The sequence below is a fragment of the Atractosteus spatula genome, chromosome 17, assembly GCF_055471065.1.
Source record: "Atractosteus spatula isolate fAtrSpa1 chromosome 17, fAtrSpa1.hap1, whole genome shotgun sequence".
Classification (NCBI taxonomy): Eukaryota; Metazoa; Chordata; class Actinopteri; order Semionotiformes; family Lepisosteidae; genus Atractosteus; species Atractosteus spatula.
The window spans coordinates 8924368-8947518 of NC_142722.1; positions in this window are offsets into that span (position 1 = coordinate 8924368).

Genomic DNA, 23151 nt, shown 5'->3' on the forward strand with positions numbered 1-23151 from the left:
GATGTTTCCTTCTGCATGAATATCATTGTTGTGATTTTTAAGCCACACAGTTCTAACTAAATCCATTTATCTTTTAAGCCAGCTCAGTTTCACCTGACACTTCATGTCTTTTTCCATACTCTATCTACTCTTCCAAGCCTCAGTCATCAGCATCTGATGCATTTCTGATTCCCCAGTCTTTGTTTATAGCAGAGAGTATAGTTTTCCTGGCTCTTTCTTATCTTCAGTCAACATTCACTAACCCTAACCATACTAAAAAATACTGACTTTTCCATTTCCTTGGCTAACTGGGTATTCTCCTCCCTTAGGCTTTGTTTAGACCACTTAAACTGTAGGAAATACTGGTGCAAGATAAATCATAGAACAGCCTAAATGTACTTTTATTGCACTTCTGTAATGTCATAAGTATAATTTGAGGCAATTTTGTTTCGGCTTGCTGAATCTTTTTCATCAATTCATGTGAGATGTTTCCTGTGCCTTTTTGTCCTCAGCACATTTTTCAAGTGAGGCTCCTTTCATTTTTGTCTGTGTGGTTGTTGTTTTTCTTGAAGTAAAATTCTGTTGTTGGGTTTTTTTTTGGGGGGGGGACATGTTTAGGTAGAGAGTGCAATTTGTAAATATCCTGACAGCACAGAGGTATTCAATCATAAGGTTACCCTATAATTTTGAGTTGATATGCCACTTAATTGCAGTATCTAAGCCAGCAGATGTTATACTGCAGCTGAACATCTAACAAAGATAAATTAAGATGTATTATTCTTACAATATTGCTTTCAGTACAATTTAAACTTTAGTGGAACTAAAACACATTCAGCAAAAGGTCCTCTCTCCTTTGTTTATTTGTAAATAACATCCCCTGATACATACACTTTCCTGAGGATGACTGGGTTTTTCATTGTCAGAAATACATTCATTTTTAAAGTATTTTAAGAATTTTAAAGTCATTTATGTTGTTTTGAATACAAAGATCAAACTGCCTGATGTAGACCTTACATATTCTACAGCTGGTTTCTGAGCTCATTAGACTGACACACTATGCTGTAGATTTTAAAATTCACAGTCCCCATGAATTAGACCTAAGGTGTTACAGTACATACAATTATTAACAACCGACAGCTAATATTTTAAAAAAATATCTCTAAAAGCCAGACCTGGGGAGCTATCTGCATGGAGTTTGTATGTTCTCCCCATGTTCACGTGGGTTTCCTCTGGGTGCTCTGGTTTCCTCCCACAGTCCAAAGAAATACCAGTAGGTTAATTGGCTCGGGTAAAAATTGGCCCTGCTGTGAGTGTGTGCGTGTCTGTGTCTGTTTATGTGTGTGCCCTGCCATGGATTGGCATGCCATCCATGGTGTATTCTGCCTTACACCTGTTGCTTGCAGGGATAGACTTTTGCTCCACCGAAACCCTGAGTTCCATGAAACAGTTGGGTGGATATCATCAAATCTGCTGTGCTTTATAATAAAGAAAAGCTGTAGCACGGTCAATTAACAAGGTTCTACTCTACTTAAAACTCCTTGGCAAATAATTTCTGAAAAATAAAAAAGGAAATGTATGATTATCTTAAGCAGTGTGTGTAACCGACAGTTAATAAAAACAACCAAAAACATAGACAAACAGAGACATAGAACAAAAAGATTGTTCCGTTGTAACAATCCTGTAATAGAATGAGATGTGGAAGCTCTGCAGAAAATCACTTTCTGTTCTTATATGTTGATGTACTACACTGAAACCCTTCAGGGGAAAAAATAAAATAAAAACACATCTTAAGACTCAGGTAATTAATTTCCAAATGTCTACCTGGATTTTAATAGTTTTTTTTTTTAATCTTGAAACTCTAGCACCATCTGGAGGAAGCCTTGATAGTTGAAACTCTGCTTCTGCACCAAGTTTAGAGTTATTGTCTTAGACAAGATTTGAACAGAAACATAAATATGGTCATCTGTATTCTCTGGTTACCAGGCCTTAAGTCAATGTGCTTACTGAGTGCAGTCGTACAATCGGAACACAAGAAGGATGCTTGCAAGTTAAGAAGAACCCAGGATCACAAGCTATCTCTTGGTATGAACATGGATGAACATGAGTGGAATTTTATAAGTCAGCAGCGTACGAGTACACTCTCTGTTCAGTACAGTTACCCCCCCTTGGCTGATAAGTATCCGAAGAGTATCAGCTCCCACACCCTCGTTAGGTAGCTTGTTCTAAACGTCCACAAATCTTTGTGTGAATGTTACTCAGTTCTAAATGCACTCCTCTCAGTTTCCATTTGTGTCGTCTGGATCATGTTTCACTGTTGATCTGAAAGAAGTCCATTAGGTTATAAATACCTGCTTGTGGTCAAGTGCATGTGGTCATTTCACTCTGGGCTGATAGCAGTGGAGCAACATCTTTTTTTTTCCTTGACAAGATGAGAAATCATGATCGGAATTTTATCAGGTAGCAGTGTAGAGGTATACTCTCTGCTCAGTTGACAAGTAAAAATATTTTTTAATATTTGTCTTTTTTGTGGGCGGCATGGTGGCACAGTTGTGCTTCCTGCGTTTTATTTTAGACAGGGAGATCTTCTGTGTGAAGTTTGCCTGTTCTCTTCCATGTTCATATGTTCTCTGTGGGCTCTTTAGTTTCCTAAAACCTCCAAAAGCACAATGATTAGATTATTTGTTGCCTGTAAATTATTCATGTGTGTGGCCCTCTATCCATAGTCCAGTCCTATCTTATGCCTTCTTGGTAAGGATTCCTCTCTCTGCAGGAGGCAGCTGAAGCAGCTATCGATAATGGATGGATTGTCTTCCTTTATTCCTTTATAACAAATATCACAAACAAGACCTGACAATCCCAAAGTGCGCTCTGCATGTTTGCCACACCACCATGTTTATTCTGGTCTGAAAAGTACCAGCTGGAAAGAGAATTGATAGTCCAAACTTCACAACCCTATAAGGGATGCTGTATTTTGAATTTTAGAATATCTCCATACCCAACAGGGGATCCAAGCAATATTCTGTACAGTAACAAGTGTACCATTGCTAAAATTTTGAAATGATTCAAATGATTGGTTGCCAAAAAATGGTTTTAAATTAACCAGTAATAATAAACGTGACCAGGAATAAGAAACTTTGTATTAATAGATGGATGCATAATAACAAAATCTGTACAGCTTTGGATCAGGCAAATACATATGCAAATAAAATGCACTAATCTTATTTCTAAACTCATGGCCTGTGTAACGCTGGACAAGGACAAGGTTTTATAGCAGTCAAGTGTTCTGATTAATTTTAGGAAATAACAATAATGTACTGTCATCCTTCCAATTCAAAGATGTAAATTGTGTGATTACTTTAATTCCTATGGGATTTATGTGAAAACACTTGATATTACAAGGCTTTTATTTACTGTATTTATATGGGCTGAAGCTTCAAATGTACTGCAGTTTAGTAAAATACCCAGCCTTATAAATGGTTGAAAATGTAAGTATCTTTAGGTTTAAAAAAGTATCAGTAAAATAAATTAAAAATAATAAGAGGAGACAAATGAAAACATGAGAGAAATACACAGGAAATTGGTGAAAATCTTCCAGTTATTAACAATTCAAACAAAGAGTTTTTATAATATTTTAAGATATTCCAGTTATGCACTGTTTTAAATCAGATACAGTTTTATTAATTCAGTATGGTCTAGGCTGTGAGCATTAAAACACGGAGAACTCTAAAAATATATACCCATACACATGTTCCATTAAGAATAAAATCTCACGAAACAATTCATAAAATTCAAGCTTGCATTGCACCATTTGCAGTTATATTTTTCTGCTTTTCTAATCCCTAATATTCGTGTCTTTAAAATGACGATAAAACAATTGTCAAGTATATTCAATTAATCATAGATAGGGAGCGAATTAAATTAAATATGGCATGCAAATTAAATTATTACAGCAGGATAGCCATCCTGTGAAGTTAAATTATTCAATCACATCTTTCATAATTTTCTAACTTGACTCTCGGTATTGACGAAAACAAATAACAAAACATAAGTAATTAGCATCTTAACTGGTTTAGAAGGAGCCTCAAACAATATACTATAAATCACGTGATTGCTCAAAACTAAAACAGTATACTCTCCTTCATTTCAAAAACATTTTACAAATAAAAAGGCCAAAGATCCTTTTTTATGATCGTAGGAAAGGTTACAAAGCAGATGAGGCCATTCAGTCCAACTAGCTTGTTTGATTGTTAATAACTAATTGATTCAAAGTCCTCATCCAGTTACTTATTGAAAGAATCTAGAGTATCGGCTTCCAAAACATGGTTAGGCAGCTTGTTCTAGACTCCCACAAAACTTTGTGTAGAGTGCTTCATGTTTCTCAGTTTTCAATGCACTCCTCCCAGTTTCCATTTGTCTCCTGTGGTTCACGTTTCACTGCTGATCTGAAAGAAGTCCATTAGGTTATCAATGCCAGCATGTGGTCAAGTGTATGTGGTCCCTTTACTCTCGGATGATAGCAGTGCAGCAATATCTTCTTTGTAATGTGATGAATTAAATTAACACACTATCCTAAAAGAGGTCCTACTAGTACATTGTGCAATTTCACATACTGGCCCTTGGCTAAATTCTATACCTTTAACTAGATTGCCTAGCATTCTGTTTGCCTTTTTTACTGCTTCCCCAAATTGTCTAGAAAATGAAAATGAAAATGATGTGTCAAAATCCCAGTCTTTCATCCGCAGCTCCTTCAAGCTTAGTGTTTCTCTTCTTATATTTATAGTTCATGCTTTTGCTACCTGCAAGAAACTCTCTGCACTCTACACTAAACATTATGTGCCAGATATTTGTTCAGTCTTATTTTGCAAGAGAAGAGGCCTCATTATAACCTTTTGAATCCATTGTGCAGAACAGCTGCCACTAGTTTTTGTGCCTCCAACACAGTTTAGCCCAAATAATTTTTCAATGGATCTCATGTCTTATAAGGATCATCTTTGTCTCATACTTACAGACTGAATAATAGTTCATGTTCTAATAATAGAACATTTTGAAGGCTTGTTTCAAAAGTTAATCAATATTGACCCAAAGTCCTGGGAGAAGCATGCCCAAGATCACACTCTCTGGCAAAGCCTCATCGTGAATGGTAACCTGTCTTTTGAAGAGAGGCACAGCAGAAGCAGAAGGCAAAGAAACTCAGGATCAGCAGCTTCATCCCCCAGAACCAGAATGTAGCCCTTTCTTGTAACTAATGCGGCTTGGCATTTAAGGTATGGATTGTACAGATCTGCTGCCTCCAAATGCATCACAACTCCTGCAATGATAGATGATACCTCCTCAGAGGATAATGGATAGATGTCCATCTTTGCTAGCAAAGGACGAACAACAAACACGGGATACATCCTTGCACATGCGCTTCCTTATGCTTCATCAAAGTACAGCGACATATACAGAACATGAAAAATCAGACTTATGAAATGATATACTAGCATTGAAAATAATCAAAATATTCTCACTTCCCAGGTACTCTTAGGAAAAACTGCTAAGACTCAACAAGAGTTCCAAAAGAGAAAGTAACCTATAACTAGCTTGTTTCTGTTCTTAAAAATGATCATTTACTGTTTCTAGTAATGCTGCAGTCCCAAGCATAGGTTTTTGTGAGATATTGAAAAATACCGGATGGTTCCTTTCTTATTGGTACAGTCCTTTTTTACGCAAAAGATTGTATATATATTTTCAGAGGCTTTACACTCGCTCAAGGGCAATACAATAAATTATCTTCCTAAAGCCATGCTGTTATTGAGCTCTTTTTCAACATCCTTAAATATCTGTTCTTGATGGCTTAGTCAAGTGGATCATTACAATATAGCCTTAAGAAACAGTGACAGATTATCCCAACTTGATGCATTGTTAACACCATGTTGCCATTCACTAAGAAATGCCATGGACAGAATATGCAACCAGAATCATTCAACTAACAGTGAGGAAGGTCAAAGTGGTGTAGGTTTACAGACACATGGTAATCAGATCCTGCACTGACAGACAGTTAGAATTAATATTACAAGATATTGCTAGTGAATCATTCATGTGTTATGAATATATTAAGAGTCTAATGATCAGAGCAGGGCAAGTGCCCTGTTTTAATCCCTAAATCTGCAGAATTTTCTGTGCAGTGTTGAACGAGGGTATTCTCACATTTTAAGTTAACAGCAAAATTCTTTTGTCAGTCTAAGCATTCTGTTTTAATACCTTTTTAAAATGGGTATGGTGTATTTAACTTAGTTTAATTCTTGATCCATAACTTTCTAGAGTTATATAAAATGCCTATTTATCTTGATTTATAACAGCCCAGTGAAATTCTATGCACATGACATGCTTATTTTTGAAGCACCTTCAGTATCCCTGACACACTGTACAGTACAGCACATACACCTCCTGTACGTTCAGTGCAAAGGACTGCATTTCTATGTGTGTTTGTGGGAAGAATTTATTTTGAATTCAACTCTTAGTCTTTTGAATGCTATCTTTATTCCACTTGCTGTGTTTGTTTTGGATGAGAAGAATCATCATCATGTTACTGTCTCCAAAAAGTCTTCTAAAACTTCTGCTCTTTCCCCTTGCTACAAATAACATCTGAATTTAAGCAAAGCACCAGGTTTGAAAACGAAGGGAAATCTTATTAAAATTGCAGTGGCGACAGGTGAATTGGGTTTAGTAATTGCCCTTCCACCACTGTTATTCAGTGAGATAACTGTGTCTGTTGCATAATTGTGCTTTGCATGTAAACAGAGCAATCCCTAGTTACAACTGTCATGATAAAAGCAGAAATTCTAGTGAAACCTGTCATCAGGCTATACACACAACTTCTATGAGAAACAGACTGGGAATCCTGCGTGAAGACATTAAAAAAAGTTTATTATTATTTATTTTGCTCTGAGCTTTCTTCTACTTCTTTTACTTCTGTTTGACAGGAGATAATAAAACATTTTGGAAAAAACTGCAACCAGCTGTCTTCTTTCAATTTTTTTTTCTTCATCTCAGAAAAAGCCTCTCTCAATTTAAATGCGGTACCAGACCATAATTTTTCTTTTAAATGGACCGAGTTAAGAATCTGTGGCATTTCTGTATTAGAATCATATTTTTTCCTAAAATTAATATTTAATTTTTCTATTCAGTACAACTGCAGGACTTGATACACTACATACTAAATCTTCCAATAAGTGAATCACCCCAATCCCATAAGAAGAATCTGATTCTCAGAACATAAGATGAAAATAGTTTGACATTAAACTTAATGTGGTACTGCAAATGGCAAGAAAACATTTCTGGTGGACTTTTGGTTAATAGCTAAAAATCTCCAAAATGAAAACAAACCTATATCTAAAATATATTTTATATGTATGTATATCTGTATATATACCTTTGCTGCAATTTATATACGCCTATACATTTTTTTCTTGTGAGTATAATCCATGTCATATTGTACATTTCAGCAACACATAGGGATCAGTTAAATAATGAATCTGAATGTTTTATTCAATGGCACTACTTTTTATAAATCCATTGTGTATACTTTAATGAAAAAATCTAATAAAACAGATAATATGTTTCACAGTAATCCATCTAAATGACAGTACTAAACTGGTTTTAAATCGCTTAAATAATCGTGGGATCTGCAGAAAAAGCTTCTTGTGAAACATTTTATAAACCTTGCTAATCGCAACTGTAAAGGACTGACCACTATTCATTTCAATTCAACATCTCTCAACGTGTAAAGTATTGTCAGACCACAAGCCTGTATGAAGACAGAAGCATTCATTCTTAATGGAGGCAGTGGGTGTAAACTGTATTCTTAGAGTATAAACAGGTCTCTCATCACTGAAGCAGGACCATGTAGTGTAAAACACTTTAGACACAAGAGCTTGAGTTTAAAGTAACTTGTCCTTACGGAGTTTTAATGTAGTTTTTGACAATCTTAAGCTTCCAGTCAAAGTCAACATTATTTTTTTATCATAGCAGCATGAGTCTGTGTCATCTCAGCTGTTACATCTGCTTGCATTCTTAAATCCTCCTTGATTCTTCAAGTCTTCAAGACAGGAGTGGTGGATAGGAACACATTTTTTAATTATGTACATTACAGCCTCCTCAAGGTACATGATACAGCTTTAAACGGGAATGTCAGATATTAATGTGTAGCAAGTGTCTGTCGAAAAGATTAAACACAATTCTGCAACAATGAGCAATGTGTGTATATAGGCTGTCTTGAAGAAGTCATTTGACGTCCTTTCTCCTTTTAAAGTTTTAGTTTTAAACTGCACTTTTAAACATTCTAGCTGATATTGATTACATAGATTCCATACATTCTCTAGAAATATGACAAAATGTTGTTGGTGTTCTTCAAGGACGCTCAGACAAACCAATAGATCTTCCTTACTAAACTCGGAAGAATAAACAGTATATGCTGCATGAGATAATAGCACCATCAGGTTTAATTTCTCTTTGTAGAAGGAGAAATTATTAATACATGAATGCAAAGTACATGGGTAACCATAGTTACGGCAAGAGAGAAATTGACTTCAAAAGGGTGTTTAATGGCAGGTAGATAAAACAAAAAGGCCCCAGGTTTTAAGATTGTGAAGTCAATATTTCCACAGAACAGGGTAAACGTAACTGGAAAATTGAATCTACAGTAACTAATACTATAAATCTAAGTAAACATTGTTGCTAAAAGAAACATACAAAGGCAACATAAATTGTGTGTACAGTACATACAGTGTTTATTTCATTAGAAGCATTTCCTGTTTGCTAGAGCACTTCACTAATTCATGGGATTTCATAATCTGTCACAAAATTGATTGTAAGATGTCAGATTGTGTCTGCTTTCAAGAGAGCTCATGGGTAAATCATTTGAACATCTGTGTCTGACTGTACTCACCTCAAGGAGAAAGAACTGATATGCTAGGTCAGACCCTCTAATGAAATAGATGAAGCTAGTGTTAGCACTCTCCATACACGTGCCACTTGCATCCCAATAATCACAGTGACAGAAATTAATCCACTCACAACAAGGGAGAACAACAAAGACATTTTCCCTTCTTATTACATTGACTATGGATGTCTCAGGCCCTTTTAATCTTACAGATGTCTGTTCATTGTGTATGAATAGTTAATAAGTCATTGTTCCATAATAAAAACCTTTTTTAAAACCTTTGATACATTGCTGTTTTTTTCTCATTCTTATTGATGAGATCCACATGTTGAATATTTTCCATAATTAAGCTCTAAAACATAAAAATATAATGTTTTATGTCAGACTTTCAGTTATATCAAAAGGTCTGATGCTTTTCATTTAACCCGTTGTAACCCTTACAGTTTATGTTATCGGGCATACACATTTTATATGTATGATGTCGTTGCATGTAATCACATTATATAGATGATACTATATAAACAGTACATGTAGACATAAGACGCTTGTATTAAATGATTGTTTAATGATTTCAAACAGCTCAAAATAACCTTTTCTTAAAGCTTAAAAATGTATAGCATTATTAACCATTGTAAGTGGGCCTGAAGCAGATAGACTAAAGTAGTTCATTTAAAACTAGACCTTTGTATTTCTGTTAACAGTAACCTGGCATTTCTAAACTCTACATTTTGAGAGCATCCAGTGCAAGCCACTTAAAGGAATACATAAATAGCATACTTTCTAATACTTTTTGTGGCTAAACATGTTTCCTTGGCTCTAAGAGCAAGAACAAACTGTACTGAAATCAAAAAGCAAGCTTCACAGGGGCAAATGTAAATCAAAGGAGAATCTCGCTAGAATGCAAATATTATTCTTAATCTTTCCACTCTACATTCCACATGAAACACACAAATGAAATTGAAAGTAAATATCTATACAGAGTACAGTATGTATTTTGAAGTTGTATGGCAAGTTGTGAACATAAAAACATGTACAACACAAACATACTGTACTATTTTATGTCCAAGAAAACACACAAGACTTGTCATGATGTTGTAAATCAGGTCAGCAAAATGCACAATGTCCTTAAGGATACACATCAACCTATGACACACAATTGAAATGTGATACTCCCAAGCATCTTACAAAATTATTTGCAGCAGCAGCTGTGGAAACAGGAGTAAACTATACAATTACCTCTTCCAGTATGAGGGTTATTAATAATTTACCATACAGATTAAACAGCATAATTTAACTGAACTGCATAAAGTCCCAGTACTTAGTACCTACTGTAGATAGAAAAAGTGTTATTTAAAGCTCATGTGACCACTTGCAGAAGGAGCTGTCAGTTAGCTAAGGCTTATGAAGTACTGCCCCCAGAATGCCTCCCAGAGATCTTTCTAATCGACCTCTGATGAGAGCAAGCTTTTAGTCTCTAAATCTATGTTAGTAACTAGAGGAAAGAAAAAAAGCTTGTCTCACCCTCTAGAAAATCAGACTCAAAATGCCAGTAGGAGGAAAGGCTGTGGGATGGCCTTATTGGTGGGTGACAGCCCAGCGACAAAATTCCAAATAAATAAAGCCACATTTTGACAATAGGAGTTTAGGCGCAAATGTATGTGTTTATCTTGGAAGATGTGCGTGTCATGCCAGCCTAAGGAGGCACTGCAATTACAAGCATTCTTTTACTAGGGGTCCTCAAGTCTGTGGAGAGGTTTGTGTCTTCTTTTTGTTGTTGAAAAACCTGAAAGACCCCTGCAATATACTGTACCCCCCTGTTGCTTTAGTTTTATGGCAATTGTGAGAACAGATCCTTTGGATTTCCCTAGCCTAGCATGGGGTCTGTCAAAATGTGTTTTTATGCAAGTATATCACATGAAAGGGCTTGTTAAGAGTTCAAGTGTGAAAATATTTTAGAAGAGAAACATGTAGGAGAGGTACAGTAGTATTTTCAAGCTGATTTTATTCCAATATCACATGACGTGAGATTGCCATTTTTGGTTCTTCAAAAAAGAGAACCACAAGTACAAGGTTTTCATTTCTGAGAACACACCCTTTGAACTGTCCATTATTTCAAAGCATTACATCAAGTTTTAGAACTCAAAACAAAGTGAGTCTCTTGAGATGTACAGTATAATAGTCAAGGCATAGAGAATTCAAATCAGTTCAATTATACCCTCACAAAATAAACTACAAATAACCTATACATTTCTCTTTGAAATCTTCAAAGTATTCATAAATAATTAGGAATTTTATATAGTAATGTTTTTATGACCACAGTACTTAATATTAATCTGAGTGATGATGGCAGTTCATATTTTGCAAAGTGCTTCTGAGTTGAAAATCAAAGGGAGGAACAGATTTCGATGACAAAAAATCTTTGTGTTTCTCAAAAAGACCATCTGAAATTAGGTCCATCGAAAGCAGAAGGGATGACTTTCCTTGACTTTGAAAGTAATGAATGCTGCACAGAGTCACATTTAGATTCAAACAATTGCAATTAGTTCAGTTTGATTTATGAAAAAGAAATATATTCAATTAATTTAGCTTTCAAAAGCCATGGTATGATTTTCTTCTATGATTTATTATTCTCAATCAAGGAGAGAAAAATTTCAATTTTATTTAATGGAGAGAAGAAAACAGGTATTAGCAGATATCATTTTTATAGCTCATATATAGAGAGCTATTTGCATTGTTTTATTAATAAATTGGCTTTTTGTTTTTGTTTTTAATTGGCTTTATTTCTTTAAATGACTTCAAGTCCATTACTTTTATTGATGAAACCTGAGATAAATCTATTTCTTGTGAGACTTATCTAATTAATAACTTGAAACTTTGACCATTTTAATTCACAAAAGGGAAGCTAAAAGAAATTCTTTGTATCCTTTGTTATATGAGGCCTTTGTTCAACTGTTTATTTCCTCTTGGTCTTTCACTTACCAAACTATATTACAGTATGTTGTTTTTGACAGACGTTATAGCAATTTCTGTGCATCTTGAACAAAGCAATGTAATTCTAAAGACATTTCATAAGAATACCACAACCTTTGATTTGAAATCAATATAAAGATCACTCCATATAAGAGTGGAGAATGTTAAATACAGTATAATCATGAAGGTGATACATGCCCCAGAATTAAAGCAAGATCTAAGAACCATAATGTTTGGTCATTCTTTGAATGTTTTAATTGTTGGTAATAAGAATTACTAATACTACTGTAATGTTTCTCTAATATTATAAACTATTATATACTTAGCCCATATATAACATCAATTATTTAGCTATGTTTATCTGTTATCTTAACCTAAATTACATAAAACGTAATAATTTAGAAAAGCTTTCTGCTTTTAACAAATGGTCCTACTAAATGCAGAAGGGTCCAAATCAGACTGCCCATAAAGTAAACAGAAAATGATTAGAAAGCTGAAGCTTTTCAAAAATATTATTTTTTCCCAGATAAGACTTTTTTACCTTAGTCAATAAAAACAAATTAGTTTATGCTTCTGGATCATGGAGTTCAAAAGCAAGAGCCTTTGGTTTACAATATACACTTACTAAACAACATTTGGTAAATAAAGAGATGAAATTCTGCAAAAGAGACAAATCCATGCACTGTATTTACTACTGCTGAATACCTGTCTTGCTCGGAAGGTGCAATTTTATTCAGAGTTTTAATACTTTTATACCATAATAGGACAAATTATATACAAGACAAATGAGGAATAATGTTAGATAAAGTAACACATGCCTTATGAAATATATAACTGTAACAACCAGATCACAATATAAGAGAATTGAGGAGGAAATCTTAACCCAACTCTTTATCTGTTGGATAAATAAGCCACATCATTAGCAATGTGGAAATCAAGATTCCTGTTACGTAAACCAATTAACTTCCATCTGTGTCTTACAGGTGACAGCATCTTGATTAAATGTGAAAAGCAGATCTATGTATTTTTATCAGTGGGCTTTTCTACAAGTGTTGGATAGAATTAAGTTGCAGTGTTCTCTGTTGTTGCCGACAAAAGAAACAATTGGCTTGATCACTGCAATATTGTGGATTTAGAGTTAAAACTGGTTTGATCTGACATTGTTTCTATATCTAAAAAGTAGCCCTGGGGAAGTCTTTCCGAGTGTTAGAACTAATCTGAATTAATGAAATGAACAGGTCTTCCTAAAAAATAGCTAAAATAACATTAAATAATAATAATAATTGCTTACACTTATGTAGCGCTTTTCTGGACACTCCACTCAAAGCGCTTTACAGGTAATGGGGACTCCACTCCACCACCACCAATGTGCAGCATCCACCTGGATGATGCGACAGCAGCCATAGTGCGCCAGAACGCTCCCCACACAATCAGTGGGGAGGAGAGCAGAGTGATGAAGCCAATTCATAGTTGAACGCCCTGTTAGTGTGGGGATTTCTGCTTTCTCAAGGTGATTGGTTTGGGGATGGTGTAAGACTAATCACTCCTATTCTGAAAATTCCAATAGCATTTTTTCCCTCTACTTTCTGAAAACTAAACAGTATAGTAAGGATCTACATACTGTAGATGCAGTACATTGCTGGGATAGCAAATTGTTCTGCACTTAAGGCTCATCAGACTTCAAAACCTTAAAAAGCATAATGTTACATATGTTTAGAAGTGAAGTTACTTAGTAAAAAACAAGGCTTAAAAAACATCAGGTCAATGGCAAAACACTTTTTCAGCTGAGCTTAATTCAAGCGTTGACAGCATTGATTTATTTGGTCACCATCCTGTCAAAAGCAATAACAGTAATAAAGCAGACAAAAAGCTCAAGGCACTGTTCTTTTGCCATAATCTGCCTGTTCTATTTCAGAAGTCCTTGTAGTCGGATGCAATATTATAAATATGTAACACAGTTCTTTTACTGAACCAGGGGATGCTTTAGACTTGTGCCAGATCTCTGTAAAACAAAATAACTATATGTTCTAAGTTGGACGGTTTAATGATAATGCGTTACATGAACATGACATTTTTTATTTTTCCCTCATTGTGATGGCTTGCTAAAACATGACTAGAAAATTCACGTTAACAAAAGTTAAATGGACAAAAGTTAAATCGATTGCAGATGTCAGAATTCCATTCAGTTTATGAGCCTGTTCAGGGTAAAGTTGGGCCTTGCTGTCATGGAAGATCAACTGCAGGTCGACATTCATTAAGTAGTGCTTTTTTGGAAGATGACCCATCCAGCAACTTTTATTTTATTATTTGACCCAAAGGTCATGGCCTATGCAGACAGTTTCAGTGCAAATTTATGAAGCTATAAACTCATGGCTTTCAACTAGAAATTAAGACAGTCTCTCTGGCACTAGACTTGGACGATTTAGCCTGTCGGTATTTTAAGTACTACAATAAGGGTTTTACTTTGTTTTCTTGTTGTTGTTCTTTCTTTTTAAACTTGATATTGGCAATATCCTGCTGTCTGAACATGTTCAGCGGGTACTGCCATATGTTTTGGCATCAGAGCTTTTCCCAGAAACATTTTACCGAGGGAACAAAGATTTATCAAGGTGGCGGGAATATGGAAATCAATAATCAGCATCACTGTTTGTTGTGCAGAGATGTTACAGCAGAGGGTTCTGTTGGCATGGAAACCATGAATGGCGAAAAGGTTATTTTTTCCGGACCTCGTAGAACTGCACCAAAAATTCGGCCCACCATTGTCTTGGTGGCAAAGCTACGGAATAAGCTAAGTGGAAGGTGTTTGCTTATTTCAAAGAAGGCAAAACATTTGTTTGGAAATCGATTACACAGGCTGCTTAAACTAAATTAACAAAGAATAATGACAATAAGTTAAAATGTTTCTATTGTAGCTTTTATACCATAAATATACAGTATGTGTCATAACATTTGTATCTGGTAAATAGATTTAAAAAATAAAAACATGTGCCTAGAGACATAAATATTTCGAAGTAGCTCATATTTCTCATTTAAAGTGTTATTTAAATATTATTAATCATTTTAAAAAATTCTACCCACATCCTCTTGGTTTACTGCTTTGCTTGGCTTGGTGTAAGAAAATCTGTTTATTTTGCACTGCTTGTTAGTTCACTCTTTGTTTGTTTTGCATCTGCACGGTGCAGTGTGACATTTGCCAATGTTTGCTATTATCTGTCCTGAGACATTAGTTGGCTTTGCTGACCTACTAAGCCTTCACTATGAAGGTTGGGATAATGCCATAGAATAAGGTGATGAATATGACGTGTATGATTTCTTCAAGGTTTTTGTCCTCTAAGATTGTGGGTCTCTTTCCTGGTCCAGGACAAGGAAGGGCTCATCATCTGGACCATGTGAGAAATCATGCACAAACTGAAATTAACATAAGTACCGCGGATCCAAGGATTGTGGATTGCACAATGCAAGATGCTGATATGCATTCAAATAAATCCCCCTCTAAACATTCTTAGACAATCTGACAAGACTCCCTAGTGCATCCATCTCATTCAACTATTCAGTATAGCATACGATTTTCAGTTTGCACTGTCTGTGCTAGTGTCAGCGAGAGCAGCCTGTCAGCTGTAGCACCCAGAAATGTTCAGGATACTGAGCTCATATTCTCTTTTGTTTCAAGCCATTCATAAAATGCATTATATAACCATACTGAATAGGGCAAAGTAGATTTTGTTTAGGATTATAACCAGAATCAAACAATGTCCTAAAAACTAACTTAAAAGGGCTGGTCTTCGGACTTGCAGGAGGTAAAAGCTTTCTGAAATCACTGCCTGTTGTTGCAGATTGACTTGTGAGAAACAAGGTTGGTGCTGGTATGGCCAGCCTGTTCATACTATGGGGAGACTTTTCCCAGCTGATTGAGATGAAAGGAGATAACAAAACATTGCAGTATTACATGGATTTATGTATGCAGCATTCCATAATGCATCATGCTTCATAATTTATTTTTCTCTGTGTAACACTTTGTCACAGAATAAATAACAATTAAAGCACGTAGCCACAAGCAATGCACCAGAAAGGATGCGTTATAAAAGAAGAACAAAAAGTCACAGGAAAATGCAAATGGTTATGCTCTACTCCTGTAACCAGCCACGTTAATCAACAGAGGATGAAGCAGGTGTAATAAAATTATTACAGCTGAACTTTGGAAATTGAGAAGACTTAAGCTGTCAAAAAATATTCATACTGTACATGAAACGGATCGTTTATTAAAACCCTGCTAACTGGCCATTTACACGTTTGACTGTGATAATGCAGGTAAAGTATGAATGTAAAACAGAATTTTCAGTTATGGAGAAATTACATGCACAGTTTGTCAGAGAACACAAGACATTAATAACAATATTTTTGGCAGATTGCATTAAAAGAAACAATAAACCGTGTATTTTTACATCATGTGCTTTTTCATCAGTATAAGTATTGTATTATTTTGCCCTTCAAAATCTACAGGAAATTTTCAGAATGTGTTATTTTATCACTACATCAAATTCAACAGTGTTAATATAAACAACTATATGAAATTAAGATAAATAGCCATATAAGTGCCATGGCAACCTTTCAGAAACATCCTCCAGTGAAAAACTATGATTTCATAAGTGCTTCCCCAATCTATTTCTCCTTATTAAATTTGCTTCTAAATATTATGAGAACTGAGAAAAAATAACAGAAGCTATTTCGTGAAATTAAATTGAAACGGGAGAATGTCGGCTTAGATTGTGAGCCACGACCTGACAACGTGAAAATTCCAGTGGCCTGATTTTTAATGAAAAAGGGATTCAGATTGAATAGCCTGAATGAAGAGACCTTGATGTAGATTTGTACTGCAAAAGAAATGAAACCAAACCAAAAAATAAACTGAATTCCTGCTGTATTGCTTTTATGATGTACCTATTCTATCAACAGCACTGTTTGTAATTGGTATTTATATACTTCAGGAATTTGCTTTATTGAACTGCCCATTCCTCTATTTATAGTAGAATTCTATGCATCTCACTGATAGACATCTTTAAAATGTATGTCCACAGGTGAATCCGTAATACTATTTTTGGTAAAGCTGAATACATACATAAAAGAGTTCATGAAGATAATCAAGAATTCATGACAGTATATTTCTATCACCATATGATCAGAAGAGTAAAGGAAATTAATTAAAATTACTTCTTCCACTGAGCTGTGATTGCCAGTGTTGCTCCCTATGGTCAATACAATACCACCTTTTCTGTGAAAAAAGATGACAAATTCTGCATTTTGTCTATTGCCATTGACAAATTTCAACATTTTAACATGCTGCAAAATTTGCAACAAGGGGCTAAGTGAATTGATTTGACAGAAAAAAATATACTGACGCATTCTTTTAGAGACCTATTTGAAAATATATTTTGACAAGGGTTTAGCAAGTCATCCGACTGCCTCAGACTTACAACACCTAGGATGTGCTTTGGAAAAAGATTTCCGACAGGTTGTTACTCAACACAGGGGAAAGATAGTAAGCCTGCCACATTTAAAATGCCTAGTTAAAAGACAGGACAGATTTCCCAGTGGAGAACAATCTCACACAGAATGAGTTTGTATTGTCCAGATCTTTATCTGAGGAATGATAATTATTTATTACTGTCCCCCTGTGGAACAATAATATTTTGATAATACTGCCTTAATAAATAATTTGATAATAATGCCTTCCACTTCCAGTGACGTATTCTACAGTCAGGGTAGCCATCTGGGTAATGTCCTATAAATAAATAAGTAAACCTCTAAAGAAATTCATAAACTGAGCACACTGCAGTTTTGGGGAATCCATTTTTTTTTAATTTTTTTAAAATCATGCCTCTACAGTCCATCACAAAGACGTGGTGTGATAGTTCTAACAATGCCCGAATGTTTCCTCAGTTACTAGGCAGCTTGCTTCTCCAATGGAGCGCAGGCTGAGATTAGACGTTCCAGAAACAACTGGGGACTGAAACTGTGTCAATTACCTTGAGTCACAGAGTATAGTGTTCTAGCTGTGAAAATTGTAATGTGTGACATTATCAAGTGTTAATACAATTTGTGCTGTCATCCCTGTGTTTAAGATGTCCATTGCAAAGGAAACCTGCTAAATGCATTTTTCCAGCCTTTTTACGTTAATGCAATGTAATGGACCCTCTGGAAGGTATTAAAATTTGGACATTCATAGCTCATTTCACTGCTCTCTTCAGGTCTGCTACAAATATTTCCCAAGAAGCCAACCACAGGGGAAATTGTGTGCTCCATCAAATTGGGATGCTCAAGCATTCATTGCCATTTTTCAAAAACAAAGATAACCTCAGGTTTTCATTACAAAAAAATTAAAGTGTCATAATTAGAGAACCAGTAGGCACTTCATCATAATTAACTTGTTTCTAGAGGATTAGATTTCTAAGTAAAGCGATGGCACAAACAGACAGACCTTGGTTGAGGGACATTTGAAGGAAAATTTCATTCCTCAGTCCTTAAAGATAGAAAATCAATAGCACTAAAAAATAAATAACCCATCATTTATGAAGCTCCCAACACGAATGGAGCTGAAATATTGGGACTTTGGGAACGTGTACCTGGTAGAACACATATGGCTAGTGTAACAAATTCTACAGCACATATTGCTTAAATGGAGCACTTAGTTGACCAGATCCATTACTAGATTGCAAGAAGAAACAAATCACAATTTTCTTCTCTATCTCTACAAGTGCATAAGATAAATGAATTGCATAATAATTTATGTAGATATTACAATGCAAATTGTTAAAAAATTTTAATTAACTTAAAAAATATAATAAAAAACACCAACAACTATCAATAACCCTCTGGGGAAATCTCTCAGAGGATCTGATTGAGCTCTTCCTCCTTCCATTACATTTTATCTTCTTAAGCCACAAAACTAATAAAAAGTGGTGTTCCATAAAAGTAATTTAAAAACTCATAGCTTTGTAAGCTTTAATACTTAGTCTGTAATTAGGCTTACACTTATCAAGTTCTTAAAAATGACTATACATCATTGTGATTATAATCCTTAGCTCATTCATCCCATTGCTTGTCAAAAGGCCAGGCACACTTTTCATTATTGCAACTCTATCCCTATATCTGTCCGTACATGTGTTCATTTATTACACTGCTCAAAAAATGAACTTCATCAGAGATGTAGTCATTCTCAAACTACAGTATGTAAAAATGTTTTTTTTTCTTTCAGAATACCTTTACGTATGTATTTCGGCAAAAACGTATATTTCATTTACCAAACTCAACTGACTATATACATTTACCATCAATTACAGCTTCTTAAGGAATTTTCCAAAATAAAGAAAGTTTTCGCAAGGCTCCTTTACATAGCCTGCTATCCGTCATCATTCAACTGGCAAATTCACTGGCACGAAGGCAAGCAAACGCTACTGAATTCCTGTTGTGATGCTCTATTGATACACAAGTAGGTCCATCTATTTCTCGTCTAAGTGGTGAAGGTGAAGGAAAAGTAGTAGCAAATCTAACTGAGAGGAAAAAACATTTGCAATATCCCTCTGGCTTAACATCCATTCCCAGGCCAGACAAGAGGTACTGTCCCTCCACTGTGTCCTGGGTTGGCCTTGAAGTCTGTGCCTAGCTGGATTTCTATCGTCCTTCAGTCAGGACATTGATGATTCTCGAGAATCGTCAGTAAAACGTGAACCAGAGGAGACTAAGGGGATGTTCATTTAAAGGCTAGAACAGAAGGTACCTCTTTAGGGTTGTCCTGGTTGGAACAATCTACCTAGCCATGCTGTCAATGTTGATACCACCTTTTAAAATGGATAAGATCCTTGGATCAATTAGCTACTGGAAACCCAACAACCTAGAAGGGCCAATGGCCTTCGCTTGCAAGCAATTGAAAGCATGCCTATATTTATCCTTGTTCCTCCTGAATTCAACCAACAATCTCATGCCCAGCACTTTGACAAAGACTTTGATGAGGAGGCTTTAAAGTGTAATTCCTCTGTAGGTAGAACTTACCATCTGGTCTCCTTTCTCAAGAATGGGGACTACCACCCCTTAGTTGCCACTCTAGAGGTACTGTAACTGGCTTTCAAGCAATACTGAAGAGGCACATTAACCATGACACTTCAACCTTGTACGGTGCCCTCAACGCTCCTTGAGAACAGGCTCTGTCTGATTCTACTGTGAGGTTCCAGGGAACCAGGTGGGAAACCAGAATCCATCACATTTGCTAAAGACAATGGAGTGAGTTCACTTAGGTCATCAGGCGCTCTGGTACCCTTTCACACATGCTGATTTAGTTAATTGGTATGTCTGAACTGAGGAAGATCCCTTTGAGAGTAGCTCCTCAGGTTGTTGGAATCCTTACTAGCAATAAGATATGTTCTGTAAATGACAGAGAGTCGGATGGATGGGGTTTCCTTGGTAAAGAACAAGCTTTCCACTTCTTTCATTGCATGGGACACTGCTTCACAGTACACCCTCTCTAGCTGTAGCTGACTCCTCCGGGTCCTGACAGAATGTTGTCAAGTAGGAGATCTATTTTTTAAGGCGCAAACTGTAGATGTTTTTTTTTTCCCTCAATATGAATCATGGGTGAGATTGTGAGGTGGGATTAAAGGATCTTTCCATTTCGGCATCCTTCAATATTGCACTTTGAAAAGGGTCAAAGGAATGAGATGAATTAATCTGACCCTGCGAGAGAGGTGCCTGCACATGCTGTCATGCCTTAAGCATATCCGGATATATGTGTTTTACAGATATACTTTATATGATAATTTTCTAAAATAGATAATTATACAGTGAGATGTTGATGTTATTTGATTGACCCAGTGGAGACTAACAATTAATCATCTATTCAGAAGAATTTCCCAGTGGTTATCTCCTAAACTACAGTCTGTGCATCCTAATGCTACTGCCTATTTTCTTCCTCAAGTTCATATTTTCCTCCTAATTCCCTACAAAAAGGGAATTTAGAGGGAATTGAATGCGTGTACTCATCTGTTCCCCAAAAAAGCATAAAAAAGATAATTCATTCAGACACCTGAAATGCACAAAGCCTGTTTCCCCCAGCGCTATAACACATTCTGCCCTATTTGTATGACTAATGACTGTTAAATTTTAAATGAATTCAATTCTTTGGTTGCAAGCAAAAAGCAACTGAATTCCAAACTGCATAATTTCTTACAAAACACTTGCTGTTACTTATTGATGCAGAGAATGTAACACTCTTTGTATACAGTTACCTTTATTTATCCTTCATGCTTTTGATACCTCAGCAACCATTTTAAATTTCTTAGCTTGTTCTTTAAATATGAACATGCAATTGTAACTAATTGACAAGGTTTGTCTGTATATGAGGGTTTAAACTATAGCTACTGAAGTAACAGATGTGGTCAAATGTTTGTCACGACAGCCAAAAAAATGTATGTGTTAAATTTCCTTAAGTAAGTAATTAAGATCTGGTAAAGAGAAGAAGATGGAGCAATGTGCAAAACAAGGCTCTCTAATGTCAAACATGATAGGGTTTGTTCTTTATGAGCGCTGTTACCTAATTTGCTAATTCCAGGACATTAATAAAGTAATTACACGGATATTCATTCACAAATACAATCACATAGTGTTACACAGTTAAAATGTATCTCACATCTGTAACTGCTGTACTTATTTGCTTAGAAATAATGTAACCTTGATAATTGTGTGGTTGCATATACCACTTAAAGAAATTAAATCACACATGATTTGCACTGGATGTCTGCATAAAACTTTGTGTAACTACAAAGCAATGTAGTCCTTTCTCCATGTGTAACTACAACACATTTCTACAGTATCCTTAATGTGAAATGTTACCAAGGTCTTCTCTAAGTGCTTTACAGAACAAAGGTCTTTGCAGTTCAATTCAAAGTGTTTTTTTATTAATTCAGTTCAATTCCTGTTTATTTTTTATCTGAGTCTACTCACCTAGACAGGGCCTGGTACATATATAGGTCAAAAGAGTCCTAGAGGAGAACAATAGTTAAAGAATGTCTTAATTATGCTTTTGTTTTAATTGAGAATCATATCATAGGAAGATATTTTCCGATTAGCTGATGAATAATTAATAAGACTGCAGCTCTTACTGCAGCCCTTCTGCTCTTTGTCTCCTTTCCTGGCTAGGCACTCAGACGAGAGTTCCCTACAAAAGAAATTGTCTGTTTAGGATCACTCAGACCTAGAAACTAACAATTTACTTATTTTTGCAGAACATTCCAGCACCTTAAAGAAGTGCTATTGCTCTAAATGTCCTTGTTTTAATTATTTTCTCATGAAAAGGTATTTTCTTTTGCTTTAACAAAATCGACAACAGCGGTGCTAACATGTTAACACAGATCCCAAAAGCATAACGATATCCATATTCACAATAAATCATATTCACAAAGACTGGGGCTTTTCAAAGATTTTCAAAGAAGCACAGATCCCAAACTGTAAAATATAAAAGTCATTCACATATGGTTCCTCTACTGTATAGGTTTTGGTCAAAAAGAGGTTAAACCTACATTTTGAATGTAATATAATACAATAAGGTCTTAAAATTGATGTTGTATTTAATCTGAAGCAGTTGCTGTGTATTAGCAAAACAAGGTGAAAAAAAATGTCATATATTGAAACTAGAATTTTTCTGTGAATGAAAATTAACGAATTCCCCTTCATTATCAACATTTACACAATTTATGAATGCAATGCTTCAATCTTTGTTCTGTCTCTTGCTGTATATACAGCTGTGCTTAAGATAGGTAACTAAATTACTGGACTAACCTGTCTTTCAGAAAATACTTTAAGAAAGCTGTTATAAGCAGCTTTTGAAATCTAATTCACTATTTAGCCTCTGCAAGCTCTGGATAAAAGCATCAGATAAATTATTACTACAACATCTATTGACAAAGGCATAAAAATCTGAAAATCATTCTTCACCATGACTTTCTAGGATTTAAAATATCAGCTAAGAATGTGCTGAACATTTATGTAACAAGATTCTAATTTTTGTATTTAGAATTTCCCTTATTTCCAGTCTTTTCACTTCAATCTGCCACTATGGTGTATTACTAAGTGATATGCTTCCCTCTACAGCCTAAATAAGGCATTTATCTTTTTTTACATTTCTTAAAGTCATACCTAAGAGGCATATTAATATTCTGAAATACAGGTTCGATGAAAGAAGAAAATAATTGAATTTATACCTAATTCCCCTACAGCAGTTCAGTCAGAAACTA